We start from the raw sequence: 12,740 nt of genomic DNA, 5'->3' as shown, positions 1-12,740 counted from the left end.
TTATATAATTCATGACCACCCCCAAAAAGTCGAAAATTCCATCAAAATACTGAAAAAATTGAAATTTTCATATGAAAAACTTGTTTTGCTCATATCTCCTAAACTATGCGTCCTAGAGCGAAAAGGAGCTTAATTCATGACCACCCCCAAAAAATCGAAAATTCCATCCAAATCCTGAAAAAATTAAAATTTTTATATGAAAAACTTGTTTTGCTCATATCTCCTAAACTATTCGTCCTAGAGCGAAAAGGAGCTTAATTCATGACCACCCCCAAAAAATCGAAAATTCCATCGGAATACTGAAAAAATTGAAATTTTTGTATAAAAAACTTGTTTTGCTCATATCTCCTAAACTATGCGTCCTAGAGCGAAAAGGAGCTTAATTCATGACCACCCCCAAAAATCGAAAATTCCATCAAAATACTGAAAAAATTGAAATTTTTATATGAAAAACTTGTTTTGCTCATATCTCCTAAACTATGCGTCCTAGAGCGAAAAGGAGCTTAATTCATGACCACCCCCAAAAAATCGAAAATTCCATCCAAATCCTGAAAAAATTGAAATTTTTATATGAAAAACTTGTTTTGCTCATATCTCCTAAACTATGCGTTCTAGAGCGAAAAGGAGCTTAATTCATGACCACCCCCAAAAAATCGAAAATTCCATCCAAATCCTGAAAAAATTTAAATTTTTATATGAAAAACTTGTTTTGCTCATATCTCTTAAACTATGCGTCCTAGAGCGAAAAGGAGCTTAATTCATGACCACCCCAAAAAAATTGAAAATACCATCCACATCCTGAAAAAATTGAAATTTTTATATGAAAAACTTGTTTTGCTCATATCTCCTAAACTATGCGTCCTAGAGCGAAAAGGAGCTTAATTCATGACCACCCCCAAAAAATCGAAAATTCCTTCCAAATCCTAAAAAAATTGAAATTTATATATTGAAAACTTGTTTTGCTCATATCTCCTAAACTATGCGTCCTAGAGCGAAAAGGAGCTTAATTCATGACCACCCCCAAAAAATCGAAAATTCCATCGGAATACTGAAAAAATTGAAATTTTTGTATAAAAAACTTGTTTTGCTCATATCTCCTAAACTATGCGTCCTAGAGCGAAAGGGAGCTTAATTCATGACCACCCCCAAAAAATCGAAAACTCCTTCGAAATCCTGAAAAAATTGAAATTTTTATATGAAAAACTTGTTTTGCTCATATCTCCTAAACTATGCGTCCTAGAGCGAAAAGGAGCTTAATTCATGACCACCCCCAAAAAATCGAAAATTTCATCCAAATCCTGAAAAAATTGAAATTTTTATATGAAAAACTTGTTTTGCTCATATCTCTTAAACTATGCGTCCTAGAGCGAAAAGGACCTTAATTCATGACCACCCCCAAAAAATAGAAAATTCCTTCCAAATCCTAAAAAAATTGAAATTTTTATATGAAAAACTTGTTTTGCTCATATCTCCTAAACTATGCGTCCTAGAGCGAAAAGGAGCTTAATTCATGACCACCCCCAAAAAATCGAAAATTCCTTCGAAATCCTGAAAAAATTGAAATTTTTATATGAAAAACTTGTTTTGCTCATATCTCCTAAACTATGCGTCCTAGAGCGAAAAGGAGCTTAATTCATGACCACCCCCAAAAAATCGAAAATTCCATCCAAATCCTGAAAAAATTGAAATTTTTATACGAAAAACTTGTTTTGCTCATATCTCCTAAACTATGCGTCCTAGAGCGAAAAGGAGCTTAATTCATGACCACCCCCAAAAAATCGAAAATTCCATCCAATGATGACCACCCCCAAAAAATCGAAAATTCCATCGGAATACTGAAAAAATTGAAATTTTTGTATAAAAAACTTGTTTTGCTCATATCTCCTAAACTATGCGTCCTAGAGCGAAAAGGAGCTTAATTCATGACCACCCCCAAAAAATCGAAAATTCCTTCCAAATCCTAAAAAAATTGAAATTTTTATATGAAAAACTTGTTTTGCTCATATCTCCTAAACTATGCGTCCTAGAGCGAAAAGGAGCTTAATTCATGACCACCCCCAAAAAATCGAAAATTCCTTCGAAATCCTGAAAAAATTGAAATTTTTATATGAAAAACTTGTTTTGCTCATATCTCCTAAACTATGCGTCCTAGAGCGAAAAGGAGCTTAATTCATGAACACCCCCAAAAAATCGAAAATTCCATCCAAATCCTGAAAAAATTGAAATTTTTATATGAAAAACTTGTTTTGCTCATATCTCCTAAACTATTCGTCCTAGAGCGAAAAGGAGCTTAATTCATGACCACCCCCAAAAAATCGAAAATTCCATCCAAATCCTGAAAAAATTTAAATTTTTATATGAAAAACTTGTTTTGCTCATATCTCTTAAACTATGCGTCCTAGAGCGAAAAGGAGCTTAATTCATGACCACCCCAAAAAAATCGAAAATTCCATCCAAATCGTGAAAAAATTGAAATTTTTATATGAAAAACTTGTTTTGCTCATATCTCCTAAACTATGCGTCCTAGAGCGAAAAGGAGCTTAATTCATGACCATCCCCAAAAAATCGAAAATTCCATCCAAATCCTGAAAAAATTGAAATTTTTATATGAAAAACTTGTTTTGCTCATATCTCTTAAACTATGCGTCCTAGAGCGAAAAGGAGCTTAATTCATGACCACCCCCAAAAAATCGAAAATTCCTTCCAAATCCTAAAAAAATTGAAATTTTTATATGAAAAACTTGTTTTGCTCATATCTCCTAAACTATGCGTCCTAGAGCGAAAAGGAGCTTAATTCATGACCACCCCCAAAAAATCGAAAATTCCTTCGAAATTCTGAAAAAATTGAAATTTTTATATGAAAAACTTGTTTTGCTCATATCTCCTAAACTATGCGTCCTAGAGCGAAAAGGAGCTTAATTCATGACCACCCCCAAAAAATCGAAAATTCCATCGGAATACTGAAAAAATTGAAATTTTTGTATAAAAAACTTGTTTTGCTCATATCTCCTAAACTATGCGTCCTAGAGCGAAAAGGAGCTTAATTCATTACCACCCCCAAAAATCGAAAATTCCATCAAAATACTGAAAAAATTGAAATTTTTATATGAAAAACTTGTTTTGCTCATATCTCCTAAACTATGCGTCCTAGAGCGAAAAGGAGCTTAATTCATGACCACCCCCAAAAAATCGAAAATTCCATCCAAATCCTGAAAAAATTGAAATTTTTATATGAAAAACTTGTTTTGCTCATATCTCCTAAACTATGCGTTCTAGAGCGAAAAGGAGCTTAATTCATGACCACCCCCAAAAAATCGAAAATTCCATCCAAATCCTGAAAAAATTTAAATATTTATATGAAAAACTTGTTTTGCTCATATCTCTTAAACTATGCGTCCTAGAGCGAAAAGGAGCTTAATTCATGACCACCCCAAAAAAATCGAAAATACCATCCACATCCTGAAAAAATTGAAATTTTTATATGAAAAACTTGTTTTGCTCATATCTCTTAAACTATGCGTCCTAGAGCGAAAAGGAGCTTAATTCATGACCACCCCCAAAAAATCGAAAATTCCTTCCAAATCCTAAAAAAATTGAAATTTTTATATGAAAAACTTGTTTTGCTCATATCTCCTAAACTATGCGTCCTAGAGCGAAAAGTAGCTTAATTCATGACCACCCCAAAAAAATCGAAAATTCCATCCAAATCCTGAAAAAATTGAAATTTTTATATGAAAAACTTGTTTTGCTCATATCTCCTAAACTATGCGTCCTAGAGCGAAAAGGAGCTTAATTCATGACCACCCCCAAAAAATCGAAAATTCCTTCGAAATCCTTAAAAAATTGAAATTTTTATATGAAAAACTTGTTTTGCTCATATCTCTTAAACTATGCGTCCTAGAGCGAAAAGGAGCTTAATTCATGACCACCCCCAAAAAATCGAAAATTCCTTCCAAATCCTAAAAAAATTGAAATTTTTATATGAACAACTTGTTTTGCTCATATCTCCTAAACTATGCGTCCTAGAGCGAAAAGGAGCTTAATTCATGACCACCCCCAAAAAATCGAAAATTCCTTCGAAATCCTGAAAAAATTGAAATTTTTATATGAAAAACTTGTTTTGCTCATACCTCCTAAACTATGCGTCCTAGAGCGAAAAGGAGCTTAATTCATGACCACCCCCAAAAAATCGAAAATTCCTTCGAAATCCTTAAAAAATTGAAATTTTTATATGAAAAACTTGTTTTGCTCATATCTCTTAAACTATGCGTCCTAGAGCGAAAAGGAGCTTAATTCATGACCACCCCCAAAAAATCGAAAATTCCTTCCAAATCCTAAAAAAATTGAAATTTTTATATGAACAACTTGTTTTGCTCATATCTCCTAAACTATGCGTCCTAGAGCGAAAAGGAGCTTAATTCATGACCACCCCCAAAAAATCGAAAATTCCTTCGAAATCCTGAAAAAATTGAAATTTTTATATGAAAAACTTGTTTTGCTCATACCTCCTAAACTATGCGTCCTAGAGCGAAAAGGAGCTTAATTCATGACCACCCCCAAAAAATCGAAAATTCCATCCAAATCCTGAAAAAATTGAAATTTTTATATGAAAAACTTGTTTTGCTCATATCTCCTAAAGTATGCGTCCTAGAGCGAAAAGGAGCTTAATTCATGACCACCCCCAAAAAGTCGAAAATTCCATCAAAATACTGAAAAAATTGAAATTTTTATATGAAAAACTTGTTTTGCTCATATCTCCTAAACTATGCGTCCTAGAGCGAAAAGGAGCTTAATTCATGACCACCCCCAAAAAGTCGAAAATTCCATCAAAATACTGAAAAAATTGAAATTTTTATATGAAAAACTTGTTTTGCTCATATCTCCTAAACTATGCGTCCTACAGCGAAAAGGAGCTTAATTCATGACCACCCCCAAAAAATCGAAAATTCCATCCAAATCCTGAAAAAATTGAAATTTTTATACGAAAAACTTGTTTTGCTCATATCTCCTAAACTATGCGTCCTAGAGCGAAAAGGAGCTTAATTCATGACCACCCCCAAAAAATCGAAAATTCCATCCAAATCCTGAAAAAATTGAAATTTTTATATGAAAAACTTGTTTTGCTCATATCTCCTAAACTATGCGTCCTAGAGCGAAAAGGAGCTTAATTCATGACCACCCCCAAAAAATCGAAAATTCCTTCCAAATCCTGAAAAAATTGAAATTTTTATATGAAAACTTGTTTTGCTCATATCTCCTAAACTATGCGTCCTAGAGCGAAAAGGAGCTTAATTCATGACCACCCCCAAAAAATCGGAAATTCCTTCGAAATCCTGAAAAAATTGAAATTTTTATATGAAAAACTTGTTTTGCTCATATCTCCTAAACTATGCGTCCTAGAGCGAAAAGGAGCTTAATTCATGACCACCCCCAAAAAATCGAAAATTCCATCCAAACCCTGAAAAAATTGAAATTTTTATACGAAAAACTTGTTTTCCTCATATCTCCTAAACTATGCGTCCTAGAGCGAAAAGGAGCTTAATTCATGACCACCCCCAAAAAATCGAAAATTCCATCCAAATCCTGAAAAATTTTAAATTTTTATATGAAAAATTTGTTTTGCTCATATCTCCTAAACTATGCGTCCTAGAGCGAAAAGGAGCTTAATTCATGACCACCCCCAAAAAATCGAAAACTCCTTCGAAATCCTGAAAAAATTGAAATTTTTATATGAAAAACTTGTTTTGCTCATATCTCCTAAACTATGCGTCCTAGAGCGAAAAGGAGCTTAATTCATGACCACCCCCAAAAAATCGAAAATTCCATCCAAATCCTGAAAAAATTGAAATTTTTATATGAAAAACTTGTTTTGCTCATATCTCTTAAACTATGCGTCCTAGAGCGAAAAGGAGCTTAATTCATGACCACCCCCAAAAAATCGAAAATTCCTTCCAAATCCTAAAAAAATTTAAATTTTTATATGAAAAACTTGTTTTGCTCATATCTCCTAAACTATGCGTCCTAGAGCGAAAAGGAGCTTAATTCATGTCCACCCCCAAAAAATCGAAAATTCCTTCGAAATCCTGAAAAAATTGAAATTTTTATATGAAAAACTTGTTTTGCTCATATCTCCTAAACTATGCGTCCTAGAGCGAAAAGGAGCTTAATTCATGACCACCCCCAAAAAATCGAAAATTCCATCCAAATCCTGAAAAAATTGAAATTTTTATACGAAAAACTTGTTTTGCTCATATCTCCTAAACTATGCGTCCTAGAGCGAAAAGGAGCTTAATTCATGACCACCCCCAAAAAATCGAAAATTCCATCCAAATCCTGAAGAAATTGAAATTTTTATATGAAAAACTTGTTTTGCTCATATCTCCTAAACTATTCGTCCTAGAGCGAAAAGGAGCTTAATTCATGACCACCCCCAAAAATTTTTATATGAAAAACTTGTTTTGCTCATATCTTCTAAACTATTCGTCCTAGAGCGAAAAGGAGCTTAATTCATGACCACCCCCAAAAAATCGAAAATTCCATCGGAATACTGAAAAAATTGAAATTTTTGTATAAAAAACTTGTTTTGCTCATATCTCCTAAATTATGCGTCCTAGAGCGAAAAGGAGCTCAATTCATGACCACCCCCAAAAAATCGAAAATTCCTTCCAAATCCTAAAAAAATTGAAATTTTTATATGAAAAACTTGTTTTGCTCATACCTCTTAAACTATGCGTCCTAGAGCGAAAAGGAGCTTAATTCATGACCACCCCCAAAAAATCGAAAATTCCTTCCAAATCCTAAAAAAATTGAAATTTTTATATGAAAAACTTGTTTTGCTCATATCTCCTAAACTATGCGTCCTAGAGCGAAAAGGAGCTTAATTCATGACCACCCCCAAAAAATCGAAAATTCCTTCGAAATCCTGAAAAAATTGAAATTTTTATATGAAAAACTTGTTTTGCTCATATCTCCTAAACTATGCGTCCTAGAGCGAAAAGGAGCTTAATTCATGAACACCCCAAAAAAATCGAAAATTCCATCCAAATCCTGAAAAAATTGAAATTTTTATATGAAAAACTTGTTTTGCTCATATCTCCTAAACTATGCGTTCTAGAGCGAAAAGGAGCTTAATTCATGACCACCCCCAAAAAATCGAAAATTCCATCCAAATCCTGAAAAAATTTAAATTTTTATATGAAAAACTTGTTTTGCTCATATCTCTTAAACTATGCGTCCTAGAGCGAAAAGGAGCTTAATTCATGACCACCCCAAAAAAATCGAAAATTCCATCCAAATCCTGAAAAAATTGAAATTTTTATATGAAAAACTTATTTTGCTCATATCTCCTAAACTATGCGTCCTAGAGCGAAAAGGAGCTTAATTCATGACCATCCCCAAAAAATCGAAAATTCCATCCAAATCCTGAAAAAATTGAAATTTTTATATGAAAAACTTGTTTTGCTCATATCTCTTAAACTATGCGTCCTAGAGCGAAAAGGAGCTTAATTCATGACCACCCCCAAAAAATCGAAAATTCCTTCCAAATCCTAAAAAAATTGAAATTTTTATATGAAAAACTTGTTTTGCTCATATCTCCTAAACTATGCGTCCTAGAGCGAAAAGGAGCTTAATTCATGACCACCCCCAAAAAATCGAAAATTCCTTCGAAATTCTGAAAAAATTGAAATTTTTATATGAAAAACTTGTTTTGCTCATATCTCCTAAACTATGCGTCCTAGACCGAAAAGGAGCTTAATTCATGACCACCCCCAAAAAATCGAAAATTCCATCCAAATCCTGAAAAAATTGAAATTTTTATATGAAAAACTTGTTTTGCTCATATCTCCTAAACTATGCGTCCTAGAGCGAAAAGGAGCTTAATTCATGACCACCCCCAAAAAATCGAAAATTCCATCCAAATCCTGAAAAAATTGAAATTTTTATACGAAAAACTTGTTTTGCTCATATCTCCTAAACTATGCGTCCTAGAGCGAAAAGGAGCTTAATTCATGACCACCCCCAAAAAATCGAAAATTCCATCCAAATCCTGAAAAAATTGAAATTTTTATATGAAAAACTTGTTTTGCTCATATCTCCTAAACTATTCGTCCTAGAGCGAAAAGGAGCTTACTTCATGACCACCCCCAAAAAATCGAAAATTCCATCGGAATACTGAAAAAATTGAAATTTTTGTATAAAAAACTTGTTTTGCTCATATCTCCTAAACTATGCGTCCTAGAGCGAAAAGGAGCGTAGTTCATGACCACCCCCAAAAAATCGAAAATTCCTTCCAAATCCTAAAAAAATTGAAATTTTTATATGAAAAACTTGTTTTGCTCATATCTCTTAAACTATGCGTCCTAGAGCGAAAAGGAGCTTAATTCATGACCACCCCCAAAAAATCGAAAATTCCTTCCAAATCCTAAAAAAATTGAAATTTTTATATGAAAAACTTGTTTTGCTCATATCTCCTAAACTATGCGTCCTAGAGCGAAAAGGAGCTTAATTCATGACCACCCCCAAAAAAACGAAAATTCCTTCGAAATCCTGAAAAAATTGAAATTTTTATATGAAAAACTTGTTTTGCTCATATCTCCTAAACTATGCGTTCTAGAGCGAAAAGGAGCTTAATTCATGACCACCCCAAAAAAATCGAAAATTCCATCCAAATCCTGAAAAAATTGAAATTTTTATATGAAAAACTTGTTTTGCTCATATCTCCTAAACTATGCGTCCTAGAGCGAAAAGGAGCTTAATTCATGACCATCCCCAAAAAATCGAAAATTCCATCCAAATCCTGAAAAAATTGAAATTTTTATATGAAAAACTTGTTTTGCTCATATCTCTTAAACTATGCGTCCTAGAGCGAAAAGGAGCTTAATTCATGACCACCCCCAAAAAATCGAAAATTCCTTCCAAATCCTGAAAAAATTTAAATTTTTATATGAAAAACTTGTTTTGCTCATATCTCTTAAACTATGCGTCCTAGAGCGAAAAGGAGCTTAATTCATGACCACCCCAAAAAAATCGAAAATTCCATCCAAATCCTGAAAAAATTGAAATTTTTATATGAAAACTTGTTTTGCTCATATCTCCTAAACTATGCGTCCTAGAGCGAAAAGGAGCTTAATTCATGACCACCCCCAAAAAATCGAAAATTCCTTCCAAATCCTAAAAAAATTGAAATTTTTATATGAAAAACTTGTTTTGCTCATATCTCTTAAACTATGCGTCCTAGAGCGAAAAGGAGCTTAATTCATGACCACCCCCAAAAAATCGAAAATTCCTTCCAAATCCTAAAAAAATTGAAATTTTTATATGAAAAACTTGTTTTGCTCATATCTCCTAAACTATGCGTCCTACAGCGAAAAGGAGCTTAATTCATGACCACCCCCAAAAAGTCGAAAATTCCATCAAAATACTGAAAAAATTGAAATTTTTATATGAAAAACTTGTTTTGCTCATATCTCCTAAACTATGCGTCCTACAGCGAAAAGGAGCTTAATTCATGACCACCCCCAAAAAGTCGAAAATTCCATCCAAATACTGAAAAAATTGAAATTTTTATATGAAAAACTTGTTTTGCTCATATTTCCTAAACTATGCGTCCTACAGCGAAAAGGAGCTTAATTCATGACCACCCCCAAAAAATCGAAAATTCCATCCAAATCCTGAAAAAATTGAAATTTTTATATGAAAAACTTGTTTTGCTCATATCTCCTAAACTATGCGACCTAGAGCGAAAAGGAGCTTAATTCATGACCACCCCCAAAAAATCGAAAATTCCTTCCAAATCCTGAAAAAATTGAAATTTTTATATGAAAAACTTGTTTTGCTCATATCTCCTAAACTATGCGTCCTAGAGCGAAAAGGAGCTTAATTCATGACCATCCCCAAAAAATCGAAAATTCCATCCAAATCCTGAAAAAATTTAAATTTTTATATGAAAAACTTGTTTTGCTCATATCTCTTAAACTATGCGTCCTAGAGCGAAAAGGAGCTTAATTCATGACCACCCCCAAAAAATCGAAAATTCCATCCAAATCCTGAAAAAATTGAAATTTTTATATGAAAAACTTGTTTTGCTCATATCTCCTAAACTATGCGTCCTAGAGCGAAAAGGAGCTTAATTCATGACCACCCCCAAAAAATCGAAAATTCCATCCAAATCCTGAAAAAATTGAAATTTTTATACGAAAAACTTGTTTTGCTCATATCTCCTAAACTATGCGTCCTAGAGCGAAAAGGAGCTTAATTCATGACCACCCCCAAAAAATCGAAAATTCCATCCAAATCCTGAAAAAATTGAAATTTTTATATGAAAAACTTGTTTTGCTCATATCTCCTAAACTATTCGTCCTAGAGCGAAAAGGAGCTTAATTCATGACCACCCCCAAAAAATCGAAAATTCCATCGGAATACTGAAAAAATTGAAATTTTTGTATAAAAAACTTGTTTTGCTCATATCTCCTAAACTATGCGTCCTAGAGCGAAAAGGAGCTTAATTCATGACCACCCCCAAAAATCGAAAATTCCATCAAAATACTGAAAAAATTGAAATTTTTTTATGAAAAACTTGTTTTGCTCATATCTCCTAAACTATGCGTCCTAGAGCGAAAAGGAGCTTAATTCATGACCACCCCCAAAAAATCGAAAATTCCATCCAAATCCTGAAAAAATTGAAATTTTTATATGAAAAACTTGTTTTGCTCATATCTCCTAAACTATGCGTTCTAGAGCGAAAAGGAGCTTAATTCATGACCACCCCCAAAAAATCGAAAATTCCATCCAAATCCTGAAAAAATTTAAATTTTTATATGAAAAACTTGTTTTGCTCATATCTCCTAAACTATGCGTCCTAGAGCGAAAAGGAGCTTAATTCATGACCACCCCCAAAAAATCGAAAATTCCTTCCAAATCCTAAAAAAATTGAAATTTTTATATGAAAAACTTGTTTTGCTCATATCTCTTAAACTATGCGTCCTAGAGCGAAAAGGAGCTTAATTCATGACCACCCCCAAAAAATCGAAAATTCCTTCCAAATCCTAAAAAAATTGAAATTTTTATATGAAAAACTTGTTTTGCTCATATCTCCTAAACTATGCGTCCTAGAGCGAAAAGGAGCTTAATTCATGACCACCCCCAAAAAATCGAAAATTCCTTCGAAATCCTGAAAAAATTGAAATTTTTATATGAAAAACTTGTTTTGCTCATATCTCCTAAACTATGCGTCCTAGAGCGAAAAGGAGCTTAATTCATGAACACCCCCAAAAAATCGAAAATTCCATCCAAATCCTGAAAAAATTGAAATTTTTATATGAAAAACTTGTTTTGCTCATATCTCCTAAACTATGCGTTCTAGAGCGAAAAGGAGCTTAATTCATGACCACCCCCAAAAAATCGAAAATTCCATCCAAATCCTGAAAAAATTTAAATTTTTATATGAAAAACTTGTTTTGCTCATATCTCTTAAACTATGCGTCCCAGAGCGAAAAGGAGCTTAATTCATGACCACCCCAAAAAAATCGAAAATTCCATCCAAATCCTGAAAAAATTGAAATTTTTATATGAAAAACTTGTTTTGCTCATATCTCCTAAACTATGCGTCCTAGAGCGAAAAGGAGCTTAATTCATGACCATCCCCAAAAAATCGAAAATTCCATCCAAATCCTGAAAAAATTTAAATTTTTATATGAAAAACTTGTTTTGCTCATATCTCTTAAACTATGCGTCCTAGAGCGAAAAGGAGCTTAATTCATGACCACCCCCAAAAAATCGAAAATTCCTTCCAAATCCTAAAAAAATTGAAATTTTTATATGAAAAACTTGTTTTGCTCATATCTCCTAAACTATGCGTCCTAGAGCGAAAAGGAGCTTAATTCATGACCTCCCCCAAAAAATCGAAAATTCCTTCGAAATTCTGAAAAAATTGAAATTTTTATATGAAAAACTTGTTTTGCTCATATCTCCTAAACTATGCGTCCTAGAGCGAAAAGGAGCTTAATTCATGACCACCCCCAAAAAATCGAAAATTCCATCCAAATCCTGAAAAAATTGAAATTTTTATACGAAAAACTTGTTTTGCTCATATCTCCTAAACTATGCGTCCTAGAGCGAAAAGGAGCTTAATTCATGACCACCCCCAAAAAATCGAAAATTCCATCCAAATCCTGAAAAAATTAAAATTTTTATATGAAAAACTTGTTTTGCTCATATCTCCTAAACTATGCGTCCTAGAGCGAAAAGGAGCTTAATTCATGACCACCCCCAAAAAATCGAAAATTCCATCCAAATCCTGAAAAAATTGAAATTTTTATATGAAAAACTTGTTTTGCTCATATCTCCTAAACTATTCGTCCTAGAGCGAAAAGGAGCTTAATTCATGACCACCCCCAAAAAATCGAAAATTCCATCGGAATACTGAAAAAATTGAAATTTTTGTATAAAAAACTTGTTTTGCTCATATCTCCTAAACTATGCGTCCTAGAGCGAAAAGGAGCTTAATTCATGACCACCCCCAAAAATCGAAAATTCCATCAAAATACTGAAAAAATTGAAATTTTTATATGAAAAACTTGTTTTGCTCATATCTCCTAAACTATGCGTCCTAGAGCGAAAAGGAGCTTAATTCATGACCACCCCCAAAAAATCGAAAATTCCATCCAAATCCTGAAAAAATTGAAATTTTTATATGAAAAACTTGTTTTGCTCATATCTCCTAAACTATGCGTTCTAGAGCG

This window comes from Haematobia irritans, unplaced genomic scaffold, assembly GCF_050003625.1.
Source record: "Haematobia irritans isolate KBUSLIRL unplaced genomic scaffold, ASM5000362v1 scaffold_11, whole genome shotgun sequence".
NCBI lineage: Eukaryota > Metazoa > Arthropoda > Insecta > Diptera > Muscidae > Haematobia > Haematobia irritans.
The sequence above is the reverse complement of the archived record's forward strand: the minus strand, read 5'-3'. Positions refer to the sequence as shown.